Source organism: Sciurus vulgaris (genome assembly GCF_902686455.1).
Source record: "Sciurus vulgaris genome assembly, chromosome: 4".
NCBI lineage: Eukaryota > Metazoa > Chordata > Mammalia > Rodentia > Sciuridae > Sciurus > Sciurus vulgaris.
This window is the reverse complement of record NC_136464.1, coordinates 141,263,900-141,277,585: the sequence shown is the minus strand read 5'-3', so window position 1 is coordinate 141,277,585 and position 13,686 is coordinate 141,263,900. Positions and strand designations below refer to the sequence as shown.

General features: G+C 37.8%; 1 protein-coding gene across 19 annotated transcripts in view; it reads left to right on the top strand.

Moving 5' to 3' along the window:
* ENOX1 (ecto-NOX disulfide-thiol exchanger 1) overlaps nucleotides 1-13,686 on the top strand; it is a 531,147-nt gene that overhangs the window by 248,421 nt on the left and 269,040 nt on the right. For 11 of the 19 annotated variants that reach the window (XM_079136943.1, XM_079136939.1, XM_079136951.1 and 8 more), the window contains one exon: nucleotides 7,816-7,959. The exons of 3 other annotated variants lie outside the window; for them this stretch is intronic. The gene's annotated coding sequence lies outside the window, so the exon portion shown is untranslated. Of the gene's footprint in view, nucleotides 1-4,542; nucleotides 4,595-7,815; nucleotides 7,960-13,686 lie in introns of all 19 variants that reach the window. 5 more of the 19 variants (XM_079136940.1, XM_079136956.1, XM_079136945.1 and 2 more) reach the window with 3 other exon arrangements.

Below are 13,686 nucleotides of genomic sequence, written 5' to 3'. Positions count from 1 at the left end.
AAAATGGATTGTCAGGAAAATAGACACTCTTATATAGTCGATTGATTTTTCAACACAGGCACCAAAGCAATTTCATGGGATAAAAGAAGTGCTTGTTTAAAACTGTAGGAAATTGCTAGAACAATTCCTGAACTGTTTTGAAACAAAATAAATGTTAGAACATACCTCACATCATACACCAAAATTAATTCATGTGAATAATAGACATTTACATAAAAGTAAGAGCTATAAACCTTCTAGAAAAAAATTAGTACAATGTTTTAGAACAATGGAAACTATTTCTTGGGATAGGAGAAGTATTAGCATTATAAGAAAAAATCAGTAAATTAGACTTCACAAAAATTAAAAACCCTTATTAAAAGATATTGTTATATGTGATTTGCTATATATATGTATATGTATATATGACAGAGTACTTGAATCTAGAATATACAAAGAATGTTTGTAGCTCATTTTAAAAGTACAAAGAAAATCCTTCCCCAAATGTGCAAATTACTTAAACAGAACCTTCACAGAAGATATAAGGATGTTCAGTACACATTTGAAGTTGGAATAATGACGTCACTAGTCATGAGGGAAATGCAGACTAAGTACCAGTTCACACCCACTAGAATAGTTGAAGGTAAAAAGGCTGGGGACACGAAGTAGTGATTAGGATGTGGCAATACAGAAACTCATACAGTGCTGATGAGTCTGTCACATAATACAGCCCTTTGTGGAAAACTCAGGTTCCTTAAAAACTCAAACACATTTTTAAAATGAAATATATACTGAGCATCTACCATAGGCCAGCCACAGTACTCGAGCTGTGGACTTGTTTGCAAGCCTGATGAAAATGGCCCTACCTTAACAGACCTGGAAGGCTACTTGTTAGAAATTATGAAAGTACTTACAATTCAGTGAGAAAAGTGTGATGGGAATGTATCATACTAATTTTACCTTTGTGCAGTCAGTGTGTTAGTCATTGGTGACTATTGTGATGGTTGACTTTGGGTGTCAACTTGGCTGGATTAAGGGATACCTAGCTAACTGATAAAGCTTTAGTTATTTTCAGTGTTGCAGTGATTACTGAACCCATCTCTTATCCGATGAAAGGGAGATTTGGAACTTGATTAGAATGATCAGGCTGTCCCAGTCTCTCTCACTAGTTGTTGGAGGAATTAAGTTCCTCCAGGGCTAGTGGACTGAGGGCCTCAATTCCTGATTGACTCTTGTTTAGAAACTTCCTTCCATTTTTTTTTTTTCCAAAGGAGCCTCTCCCTAAGGGTGGTTCACAACATGGTGGTGAATGTCAACAAAGTGAGAGAGCAAGAGAGATGTCACTTCTCATTACTTTTGTCATATTCTAATTCTACAGAAGTCACTAGGTCCAGCCCACAATCAAAGTGGGTGAAGGGAAGAAGAGATACGCAGGCATGTGAATGTAGTATAGCATCAAGTAAATGAGTCATACGTGACTTAGGCTTCCTGGAGGGCACTGCCTTAGGTTTCCAAGTGAACAGGAAAAGGGAAATCTTTCCAAACACAAAGAACAACATGCCGTAGGCCTGGTGTGGAGACAGGGTAAGGCTGCTGGAAGGAACTGAAATTCCTTATGGCTGAGGCTGCAGAGAGCTTCAAAATTCTGTTAGTTTGTAGGTGATTCTAGGAAGCATTGGTATTCAATAAAGGAAGAAATGAAGAGCAGGAGTAAATATCGTACTGAAGGATCTGAAGTGGGAAGTGGGGTAGCTTTTTTTAATTGGAAACTACAAAGCAAAGACAAAGTGGAGATCAGGCTTCTTACTCACCCATCTATATTTAATTTTGGCTTACCATGAAACATTTAGACAAAAAAGGCAAGAGAGAAGATAATCAAAGCTTGCTTATGAGTCACAAGCCCTGTATCTGACTTTGGAACCTCAAGTAATAATTCCAGCATGGTCTGTAAAGTAAGAGAGTAAGAAAAATCATTTGACTTTCAAATTTTGCTGCTGGTATCTGTAATGGTCAGGCAAGATAATGCATTGCACATGCAGATACCTGTAGGGGCCAAGCAGAATCTCACTGAGAGAATAGCTCGGAGTGGTGAGGTGCTGGCAGCTGGGTAGCTCAGGCCCTCAGTCCATTCACACACCAACCTCTCAGCTCTAGCCAGACACTAACATGAGGAAATTAGGTCCCAGTGTTCTCAGATCTTTTTTTTTTTATAATTTTATTTACTTTTTACTTTTTGGTACCAGGAATTTAACCCAGAGGCACACAACCACTGAGACACATTCCTAACCCTTGTTATTTTTTATTTTGAGTCAGGGTCTTGCTAAGTTGCTGAGGCTGGCTTTGAACTTGTAGTCCTTCTGTCTCAGCCTCCCCAGCAACTGGGATTACAGACATGTACACTGCTCCAGGCTCATATTTTAAATGTTACCAGTTAATTCAAATGTTCTTATAACTCTGCATAGTTAAAACAGAACATGCCTAATGGCTGTTTGTTCCAGACTCATTGAGAATCCCTGGAATTCCCTTACAGTTAAAATATTTGTACTCTACAGTGAGAAACTAGAGAAAACATAAAATAATGTTGTGCTTTTGAAAAGTTCAGTTAAGAAGGTGAGTCTTCTGGTGTGTCTGCCAGGTGGGGTGGATGCACTTGGAGAAGACTCAGCAATTCTTAACAAGCAATATTCATCTGAACCACCTGTAGAACGTTTTTCTAAAGCATATGACACCTCTCCTCTTAAGATTCTGTTCAGTAGATCAGGATGACCATGATGCTCCCCTATTTGAGATTCACTGCAATATAATGAGCAGTCTATTTCTGTTTGATCCAAGAGTTTAAGTTAACAATAGTCATTTTGGGGATTGGAGAGGTTTGTGGCAACAGATATTCTTGGCAAGGAATTTAGATCTGATCCTTGGGAAATCAGGGAGCCCTTGTAGTTTCTTGAGTACAGAGTGTACAAAAAGTTACACTTAAGATTTATTTGTTAGCTTTCTTTTCAAATATTTATCATTGTTGCAGATTATTCTCAGGGATGACAAATCTTGGACTTTTTTCAGGATAAACTACAAGAAGGAAAGCCTACTAGAAGTTTGTGCTAGTACATGAAATGTGGTGTCTTGAGTGAGAATGAATGGAAAGAAGAGTTGATGGCATTTCATAATTCAGTCAGCGAGATGAAGATGGTGAGAAAAGGGGATGGTGACATTGGCTCTTCAGGTTACTATCTGTCAGTCCATTTGTGATATTATAACCAAGTTATGTAGAATAACCACTAGATAACAAAATCAGAATAGGAATTTATTTTCTAGTTCTGGAGTCTGGGAAGTCCAAGATCAAGGCCCTGGTGGGTTCCATTGTCTGATGAGGACTGTTCTTTGCTTCCAGGGTGGTTCTTCTGTGGGGTAGGAATGCTGGGCCCTCACGTGGTAGAATGCCAAAGGGCTAGACAGCTGAATGCTGGGGTAAGCCTCTTTCATGGCCTTAATCCCACTTGAGACGGGGGAGCTCTCATGGCCTTATCACCTACCTCTTCTAGGTTCTACCTCTCAGTGCATGTCTTGGTAGCACCTTCAAACGACAACTTTCTACTTCTGGCCTCCAACAAAATTCATGTTCTTCCATGCAAAACACAACCAGTCCTGTCTCAATAGTCACAAATTCTCAGTTTGTCCCAGCACCTACCCAAAAGTCTATAGTCCCCAGAGTCTCACCTAAATCAGATATGGGCAAGACTGAAGGCATCATTTGAACTGAGGCCTACTGGACTTGCAATGGGCATGGCAGCCTTGAAAATGTCTGAAATGCCTTTGAGGTCATTTTCCCATGTCTTGATGAATAGCACCAGACTTCCTTCTGTTCATATTAGTCTCTTATTGCAAGGCCACTTGGTCACACCCTTGATTTGCTCTCTTAAACATGATTTATTCTTCTTCACATGACAGGCTGAGAATTTTTCAAATTTTACGTTCTGCTTCTCTTCTAATTACAGAATCCACCTTTAAATTGTTTCTATCTTCTCACATTTAAGAGAAGCCATTAGCCCCCTGAATGTTTTGCTGCTTAGAGATTTCTTCCACCAAATATCCTAGCTCATTGCTCTAGAGTTCTGCCTTCCATGGAGTCCTAGGACAGACCTAATTCATTCAAATCCTTTGCAGCTTTACAACAATGGTGGCCCTTCCTGCAGTTTCCAATCCCTTGTTCCTCATTATCATCTGAGACCTCATTAGAAGGGTCTTTACTGTCTACATTTCTACCAGAATTCTTGCCATGGTCATGGATAACTACTAAATATACTGAGGCTTTCTCTACTGCTCTTCTCTTCCCTTGAGCCCTCACCAGAATCACCCTGAATGTTCCATTCACAGCAATATAGGCCTTTCCTAGGATTCACTTCAAACCTCTCCCAGCCTTTATCATCTGGTTCCAAAGCTGCTTCCACATCATAAGGTATTCATTATAACAACACCTCATTTTCTGTCTTCTTCAATATGATGCTACTGTAACAGAATACCATAGTGTGGATAATTTATGAAGAATAGAGATTTATTTTCTCACAGTTCTGGAGGCTGGGAAGTCCAAGGTCAAGGCATCAACAGGCCTGGTTTTCTGGTGAGGGTTCCCTCTGCTTACATGATGGTTTCTTCAGAGGGAGAGAATGCTGCATCCTCACAGGGCAGAAGAAGAGGCCACCTGGATGTAGGTGAAGCCTCTTTTATAAGGGCCTTAACCCTCTTAACAAGGGGGAGCCCACATGGTCCGTTACCTCCTAAGGGCCCATCTCTTAATACTATTGTATTGGCAAAGGACACGTCTAAACCATACACTCATAGAGAAGGTGGCCAGGGCTAGAAGCCAGAGGGTGGGGGAGAATTCAGGCCACTCTGTGCTCCTTGCTCTTCTATTCAGTTCAATTATTGTAAGAGCCTGGCAAGGACCAAATGGTGGCTCAGTATGTCCTTGGAAAAGGGATATGTTCAGAGGGATTATACTTTAAATCTATAAGTAAGGGGATTCTTGCCAAGCTTCTTTTGAATTAAAGTCCAAAATATGGAAGGAGTAGGAATGGCCATTAATACAATAAGACAACATTTCTGAATGAGTGATAGAAAATCAAATAGAGTCTGTTTCCACTGCTTCTGGAGAATCACAGCCACAATCATTGTGCCACTCTGTGCTTTAACAATACAGTACATCTTTCATTATACTTTCCGGAGAGAAAGGGCGTGTGGTTTCTCTCCACGGTAACAGACATGTTTTCTTGAACAATACCTGGTAAAGGTCACATTGGGGATTTAAGTCACAAGCCCTGTGATTTAAATTTGATGCTAAGTTTAAAAATGGTATGTCTAGAGCTTGCCAAGTTCCACTAAAAGCCGTGGTGTCATTTTGGATTACCATTGAATAGAACAGGAATCTATGGGATATTGTACCTTTGTTAGTAGCAATACATAGATTTTCCTCCTTTGTATCACTCCTTGGCTGTGTTGTTAGCGTAAATATCTACTTTTACGCCAAATACTAGAAAATATTGTCGAAGTTCATGGACCTACTCTTTTTACAAAAAGATGGCTAATTTTCTGACTTTTTAGTTCTCATCAGAGGGCTTCTGAAGAGATTTATCATGTGTAAAAGACTCATCAGGTTTGTTTAGTAACAGTTTATCTTACATGCTACGTTCCTCACTGAAGCATTCCCAATTCCCTACATCCCCAGCAGAGAGCCCCTCCAGCCTCTCTGAAGCTCAGAGCAGCCCCTCCCCTGAGCTGACATCATCATGATGTTATGCAGCAGCACTTAAGTGTGATTGCTAGCATTCCCTGAGTTCCTACTATGTGCCCCTCAGTGCACCAAACACTTCATATGGGCTGCCTTACTTAATCCTCAAAATACATCATGCAGATGAGGAAGCTGAGGTAAGAGGGTTCAAGTACCATGGCCAAGGCTATAAGTGTGGAAGCAGGAAAACCCCAGCCAGCCTGGCTCCAGACCCATTCTTGCTCCTATTAGCACAACCTTCGTATTGTTTTGACATCCTAGCTATATCCTCCTACAAGGTAATACTTGGGGGTTGGGGTAGACAAAGGCAATCTAGTTCATTTCAGTGTTTCTAGAATTTTTCAGCTTATCGATTGACTCATAAATGTTCAATGAATGGTAGCTGAGCGAATGCTTGAAAATGGAAGTGGGACTTTCTGGCAAACAGGCATGCTGGTTTATGAATACAACCTGAAAGTTTCGTTTTGGAGAGGTATGAGGAAAAAAAGAATGTTAGCGCATGAGGTTTGAAGAGGACTTTCTGTTTATTTTGCATTCCTGTCACTTAGGTTGAATTCTGTGTTCCAAACTGCCCTCCTCCATTCTTTGCCCAGCTTTTCTTCCTTCTTTCATGCAAAGATGATCCAGTTTTTTCACTTCTCTTTTTCCTCTTTTGTCCCACATAAGGATTCTTGGCTTTAGTTTTGCAGAACTTGAAAATACTAAAAATCATTTCCTAATTTCTTTATTCATGACTTAGGCTCAAGTTGACAAAAATAGAATTGAGAAACATTAATGTGTGACCTTCCTGAACTCATCATTCTCTAACCTTTCTGAGGCTTCACAAGTGCAATGTAGAAGTGAGCTAAAAGTTCTAAAATGCAGACAAAAGTCCATGGCTTTAAAAGTTGACACTTGGAGGGAAATTTTGAATTGTTTAGTTGGTGGGCACTGACCCTGAAATGCTTGTGAGAGTGGGTACTGGGACAGTTGGCAGAGGGTAAGCTGTGGGGCTGAGCTGGCGCTGGATCTATCAGAAACATGCAGATAATTGACTAAAAATCAGAATAGAAATCCAGAGAGAGCCTGCCAAGCCTTGTTCAGTCACCCTTAGCTATTGAGATGAATGTAGCCACAGGGAGAAACAGCCAAAATACTCAGGACATTTCAGCGGAGGATGTAGGCTTGGTTCTTAATTGCATCATAAAAACCAAGTAACAGGACAGCGAAGGAACTGTGAGTCATTAGGAGGGACCAGAGGAAGATGAGCAGTTTGTGCTGTGTCCCTGGTATAGCAGCACACAGAATCATCACCCTCACACCAGGACCTCTGTTTCCAAGGAGCACCATCTCTGTAAGAAAAGGTGCATCACTTAAAGCTGGGTGTATTTCTGTGGGCCTGACCAAAGAGAACAAAATTTAGTATATAACTAAATCAGATTAGGAAGGACAATTTCATAATTAACTTAGTAATATTTGAATTAATTTAGCCTATTGTAGTGGTGGTATCTATCTTCTCATCAATTCTGTTTGTGAAAGATTTTCCTAAATCACCTAGGCTACAGAGTTAAATGCGGGAAAGAGCCAGGCTTTGGGGCTTTAGTGGACCTTCTACTATTAAGTTTGAGCTCAGCTTTCTGTGTGTAGGTTTTCTCATCTCTAGAATGGAGTCAGTTGCAGGGCTGTTGCTCAGGTCAAAGAGCCCCTGTGTCTAAAACCCCAGGCACAGAGCCTCACGCTTGGCATGCACTCAGGAATCAGCCTTGCTGCCTCTGTGATCAAACCTTGTCCACAGTTCTCCAATCCTACCCTGCTCACTAAGGGAACATGCAGAAGTGTACTTAGTTACAAAATACTGCCAGCCTTTAGCTGTCTTGAAATACAGGGCTGAAAAGGTGATGTCCTACCTTGCCATTTGTGAGAAAAAAGATTTGGGATACACAATTAATAAACATTAATAACGTCATGCTGATAATTCCTGCAGGTGCTAATATAGTCCTTCCTGACCACCAGGGATAGGACTAGCAGTAATGGTACTTTGAACATTCCCTAATGGTGCATTTCTTTGCTTCCAGAAGTTTCTGGCATGTCAGAGCCATACTGTCTTCCATGGAACTTCTTTTGTGAACAGCTTCCATTGAAAAGACTTTTATGAATACATTGCCTCAGTCAAATCCCCAAAGAACACATTTGTCTTCTGATCTGCTGGCAGTTTTAAGGTTTGTGTTATTTTTTCCATTTTTCTTACTGAAGATATTGTTAATTTTAAGGAATATTTTTAAAATGTGTAATAATCATGTTCCATTTCAATAAGAACTCTACAAATAGAAATGCACAAATTGTAATCCTTTTATTTCATTGAGAGATAGCTATAAATGAAAAGAAATAGGCTATGCTAGTTTTCATACTTATTGTATACTCTGTGGGATTCTATAAGGATATTAGACATGAAATATATGCCACATTGACTGAAAACAAATTTTTATTTTTAGGTTCATAAATTCTAACTGAATAGCCAGTAAGGTTTATATCAAGCACCTTTATCCGATTTTAAGTACTTTGAAATAATTAATATCTTGTGGAGAATTTATATTTTGAAACCTCAAAAACCAAAACTGCATTTGTCAATATCAATATTTTATTATTATTATTATTATTATTTTCAAATTACAAAATCTCAGTGCTTTAATCCTACCAGGAAATATTCATTTTGGTTTCATGAATGATAGAACAGGGTTCGTTTGGGATTTGTGTTTGTATGTGTCTATAGGTGTGTGTGTTTTAAAAGTTTGAAAAATTAACAGTATTGTTGCTCACTCAAGGAAAAGCTTGCTAGTAAAACAAGCATTTCATTTGGAAGTACATATTTGCCATTGAGATAAAACACTTCCGTTTTGAAGACACTTTCCGACAAAGACCTAACCAAGGCTAAATTCAGTTCATGCATCTTTCATAGTCAGAGAAAGAAACAGGGCATAGGGTGAGGCCCAGTGCTTTGAGTGGATGGAAACTAAATGAAGAGCAAACGAGAAGGATCATTGTACTTTCTAGTACTATGACACGTCACTTTCCCACAGGCATTTATTTCACTTGGTGGGACTTTTATTCTGTCCAAAGTGACAGATGTTTTCTCCCTCAATAGACCTTTACTGTTTTATTTTTTTTTTTATTTCTTTTATTTCTACTGAGAAATAAAAGTTGATTTTACTGCAGCACTGAGCTATATTCCAGTTTTCCCAGTGCACTGTTGGGCCTCACAATTAGCTCACACTGAAGAATGAGGCGGCCAGTGTTTATTGACAGATCTGGAGGATGGGAAATTGTGCCCCCATCTTCCACCCTCCAGTCTGTCAGTTTGGTAGGATGTACAGTCTGTTGAAACCTAATAACTGTATCCATGGAAACAGAAGAATTGGAAAGGACTTGAGAAGTTACCCAAATGCTCCCGCCTAGTCTACAGGCAAGTATCTGCTTAAACTATATGAAACATAGAAGAGTCTATTTGTTTTTAAATTTTCATACCCAGGGATTTAGTTTTCTTTTTTTTTTTTTTTTAATTTTTCTAAACTCACTCAAAACATGAAGCCTACTCTTTAACAAAAATTTAAGTGCATTATTAATTATATGCACATTGTAATCAAGCAAATCCTTGTTACTTATTATGTTGCTTGACTGAAACTTTATACCTGTTGAATAGCAGTTCCCCCTATCTCCTAACTCCAGTCCTGGGCAACTGCTATTCTACTTTCTTCTTGTATAAGTTTCACTACTTTAGATACTCATATGAGTGGAATCATGCAGTTTGTCCTTTTGTGACTAATTGTATCACTTAGCGTAATGACCTCAATTCATCCACATTGTCACATATGGCAAGATTTTCTTTGTTTCTAAGTCTGAATAACATTCCTTTCTAGGTATATGCCACCTTCTCTTTATTCATCTGTTGGTGGACATTTAGATTGTGCACAGAGGTGAACTTGACCTTTGTGAATATGCCTTAATGAATATCGTGTGCAAGTATTTCTACAAAGTCCTTTTTAAAAAATTTTTTGAATATATACCCAGTAGTAGGATTGCTGGATCATCTGTCAATTCTATTTTAAGTTTTTGGAAGACTCTCCATACTGTTTTCCACAGCACCTGCACCGTTTTGTTTTCACACCAACAGTGTGCAAGAGTTTCAGTTTCTCTGTATCCTCCCAGCACTTGTCCTTTCTTGTTACTTTGATAATAGTCATCCTGACAGGCTCATTTTAGTTTGATTTGCATTTCTCTAATGATTAATGATGCTGAACATTATTTTATGTATCTCTTAAACATTTGGATGTTTTCTTGGGGGAAATGTCTATTCAAGTTCATTGTCCAACTTTTAATTACATTATTTGCTTTTTTGCTATTAAATTGTAGGAGTGCCTTTTATTTTTTAAGATACCAACCCTGTATCACATACATGGTTAGCAAATATTTTCTCCCATTTTGTAAGTTGTCTTTTCTCTCTGTTGATTGCTTCCTTTGCTGCACAAAAGCTTTTTAGCTTTTTGTTTTGTTTTGTTTGTACCAGGGAATGAACCCAAGGGCACTTAACCACTGAGCCACATCTCAAGCCCTTTTATTATTTCATTTAGAGACAGGTCTTGCTAAGTTGATATGGCAGGCTTTGAACTAGCGATTCTCCTGCCTTAGCCTCCTGAGCTACTGGGATAACTGGCATGCACCACTGTGCCCAGCTAAAACTTTTCTAGTTTAATGTAAACTGACTTCTCTGTTTTGTTTTTGTCGTCACATCTAAGAAATTATAGCCATAAACAATGCTACAGAGCGTTTTTCATGTTTTCCACTAGTAGTTTTATTGTCTCAGGTCTAAAGTGTAATTCTTTGATTAATTTTGAATTGGTTTTCACATATGATGAAAGATAATGACTCATTTCATTCCTTTGCCTATGGATATCCACTTTTCCTGGCACAATGTGTTGAAGAGATTGTGTGCTTACCTTATTGTGTGGCCATAGTACCCTTGCCAAAACCATTTGATTGAATATGCATGAGTTGATTTCTACACTCCCTGTTCTATTCTGCTGATCTACATGTCTGCCTCTATGTTAGTATCATACGATTTTGATTACTGTAGCTTTGTAGTATGTTTTAAAGTCAGGAGGTATGAGGCCTTCAGTGTAGTTATGTTTTACTCAGGATATTTTGACTATTAAGGGTTCTTTGTAGTTCTGTATGAATTTTAATGTTGTTTTTATTTTTCTATTTCTGTGAAAAATGCCACTGGGAGTTTGATAAAGGTTGCATTGAATTTGTGGATCACTTTGATTAATATGGACATTTTAGCCATTTTTACAAAATTAAGTCTCAATCCATGAACATGAGAGGTCTTTTATTTACATCTTCTTTAGTTTTTTTGTTAGCAATGTTTTACAGTCTCCAGTAAATAAGAATTTTGTCTTTTTGGTTAAGTTTATTCCTAAATATTTTATTTTTTACATTATGGTAGATGGAATTATTTTCTTAATAACCTTTTTAGACTATTCATTGTTAGTATATAGAAATACAACTATTTTTCATGACATTTTTATCTGTAACTTTGCTGAATTTATTCTAACAGTTATCTTTATTATTATTACATGGAATCTCTAGATTTATCTACATATAAGATTAAATCATTAGGAAAAAGAAGTGATTTTGCTTCTTCCTTTCTGATTTTGATGTTTTTTAATTCCTTTTCTTGCTTAATTTTTCTGACTAGGACTTCTAATACTATGTTGACTAGAAGTTGCAAGAGTGGCAGCCTTGCCTTGTTTTTGATCTTAAAGGGAAATGTTTAAATTTTTACCATTGAGTATGATATTGCTCTGATCTTGTAATATATTACTTTTATTATGTTAAGATAATTTCATCCTGTATATAATTTGCTAACTTTTGTTTTTTAATCATGAAAGAGTGTTAAAATTTTGTCAAGTACTTTTCTGTATCTGTTGAAATGATCTTACGATTTTAATCCTTTTTTTTTTAGTTTATATGGTGTATTACACTGAATGGTTTTTATATGTTGAACTATCCTTGCATCCCAGGGATAAGTCTCATTTGCTCATGGGTGTATGATCCTGTTGTGCTATTGAATTTGGTCAGCTAGCATCCTTGAGGATATTTGTCGCTGTATTCATCAGGACTACTGGTCTGACTTCTTTACCAGTAGTGTTTATGTCTGCCTTAGACATCCAGTTATGCTAGCCTCATATTAGTTTGGAAGTGTTAAATCTTCAATTTTTTGAAAAGTTAATTTTTCTCTAAATGTTTGGTAGAATTTTCTAGTAAAACTATCTGATCTAAAGCTTTTCTTGATTGGGAGATTTTTGATTGCAAATTCAATCTCCTTCATAGTTATAGGTCTGTTCAGACTTTCTACATTCAATCTTGGTAGGTTGTATATTTCTATTTCATTTATGTTATCCATTTTTCAAGTATCTAACTGTTCTTTGTGGTCTCTTTTAATGCTTTTTATGTCTGTGTTGTCAGTTGTAACGTCTTCTTTCATTTCTGATTTTCTTATTTGAATCTCAAGAAAACCAGTGTATTTCCTGACCTATTTTTTACTTCATAATTTTTTGGTGGTATTGGTAATTGAATGCAGGGTCACTCTACCACTGAGCTACATCTTTAATCCTTTTTATTTTTTATTTTGAGACAGAGTCTCACTAAGTTGCACAGTTTGGTCTCAAACTCAGGAAGCTCCTCCTGCAGTCACCCAAGTAGCCACAGGCGTGTGCCACCACACCTGGCTATTTCCTGATCCGTTTTTACGTTAATTTATTTCTTCTTCTGTAGATAAAAATTTTTATTAGAGTTCCTCCATACCATCAGTGTTTCAATTTTCAAATTGTCCGTTTTCCTCTTTGGTAGATGCAAGTCCATTTAAAAACAAACAAACAAACATTCCTTTCAAATTGTATAATTCAGAATTTTACTTATCTTTGTAGTTTCTTTTCTAATACTCTTAAGTTCCCCACATTTTGCTTAACTTTAAGAGTTCAGATGGGTTGGAAGGAGTATTAAAAATTATCTATTGATGTTTTTCAATTGAGGCAGTATGGGCATTTCAAGTGGGACAATTCTTTGTAATACAGGCTGCATTATGCATTTTGGAATTTTTAATAATCCTGGTTCTCAGAAGCTAAAAGCCAACAGCAACTCCATACCCCAGTCATTGTGATAACCAGATTCAAACCTACTTTGCAATGTACCTGCAGAGGAGGTCTGCAAATGCCCAACTACAAAGCCCTCACTTAGAGTTGACTGTAAGGAAGTGGGTAGAGTTGAGTGCAGGGTGGAGCTAGGCATAGACATCCCTCTCTGACTCTGGTTAAAGTTATTTTTCCACTTACCATACCTCAACTCTGAGATTACATCACTTTTTCCACTGTTGAGAAACACTCTGTCATGCATGTATGGATGCTTTTTTTAGAGGACCAGGAATTCTGATTTGATGTTTAAGGGTGATCATTTTTGATACAAGAATGTGGGTAAGGGGGTGATGATATGAGAACTTAGTTCAGGAAAAGGACAGAAAGAGGACAGCTCTGCGGTGGAGGGAAACCACTTGGCCTGGACCTAAGGAGAAATGCTGGGACTGATAGCAGGTCAGTTATTGAGAGCAAGAGGAGGGGGTAGAAAATATGAAAATTGATCCTTGGGAATTTTCTCCCTTCAAAACTAATCACATCTCACTCTTACCATAATATGGGTGCAGCCTCTCCAGGGAAAAACAGATTCTCTTTCACTGCTATTTTCTTTGGGTTTAATGTAAGAAATCATTGAATTCCCTACTCCCGAGGTTACTAAATAAGAATTCATGACTTAAGGATACAGTTCTGAATAAGGGCACCTCATTTTTATGGTGGGATTACACTCAGTTTCTGCCTTAACTTCCAGGGATGAAAATG